The 987-nt window shown below is 45.7% G+C and overlaps 1 non-coding gene across 1 annotated transcript; it reads right to left on the bottom strand.

The window, feature by feature from the left end:
- Positions 1 to 633: 633 nt before the first annotated feature.
- LOC141658131 (small nucleolar RNA R71) lies at positions 634 to 740 on the bottom strand. The gene has a single exon (XR_012549035.1). It is a non-coding gene; the product is annotated as a small nucleolar RNA R71 (small nucleolar RNA).
- Positions 741 to 987: the final 247 nt, after the last annotated feature.

Genomic DNA, 987 nt, shown 5'->3' with positions numbered 1-987 from the left:
TTCCTTGAGACAGTTACTTATCATTTTCCTAGAAATTGTTGTCTTATGCCCAGGTCCTCTCGAAGTGGAGAATTGCTTTCACCGGATTCCGAGCCCGAGAAAACATTTAGGAGAAGACGACGATTTTGGAAGGAAGTTAAAGAAGCCACTTCTCCCATCCAAGTTGAAAGTGCTAGAAAGTCTTACTTAGACGATCTAGAAGCCCTTGAAGAGGAGGAGGTTTCTTGTTCATCATCTCCACCACCATCTACTACCAAAAAGATGGTGAGACTTTCCGATCACTCAAAGCCCACCGCGGCCATGCTTCCGGCCGGAATCACAACCACTCAAATCACCGCGCCGGACTTCGAGATCAAACCGGCTTTCATTAGCCTTGTGGAGAGAAAGCAATTTGGAGGAAGTCCTTTGGAAGATCCCAATTTGCATGTGCAAAACTTTTGTGACTATTGCTCCATGATCCTGCAAACAAGGCGTCACCAAGCCCAAATAAGGGAAATACTTTTCCCTTTCTCTTTGAAGGACAAGGCCAAGCTTTGGATCAATAGCCTTGACCGCACCACCTTGGGAATCACCAATTGGGAGACATTGGCTCTTGCTTTCTACCAAAAGTTTTTTCCACCGGAGAAAACTCAAACTTTGAGGAGCCAAATCACCGGATTCCGTCAACAAGCTCTTGAGAGCTTATATGAGGCTTGGGAGAGGTACAAAGAGCTTCAAAGGCAATGCCCACATCATGGGCTAGATGATTGGTTTCTAGCAATAACATTCTACAATGGATGTTGTGCCGAGTCCCGAAGGATTCTTGATTCCGCCAACAATGGGCGGTTTGATCAAATTGACACCGACCTTGCTCATGCCACGATCGAATCTATGGCGGTCTATGATGCTCAATATGTCAATTCCCGAGCTGTGCCATCCAAAGGTAAAGAAGAATCCTCTAACAACTCCGTTTTGCTAGCTCAAATTGCCTTGCTCCAACAACAATTG

This window comes from Silene latifolia, chromosome 5 (assembly GCF_048544455.1).
Source record: "Silene latifolia isolate original U9 population chromosome 5, ASM4854445v1, whole genome shotgun sequence".
Lineage (NCBI taxonomy): Eukaryota > Viridiplantae > Streptophyta > Magnoliopsida > Caryophyllales > Caryophyllaceae > Silene > Silene latifolia.
The sequence above is the reverse complement of the archived record's forward strand: the minus strand, read 5'-3'. Positions and strand labels throughout refer to the sequence as shown.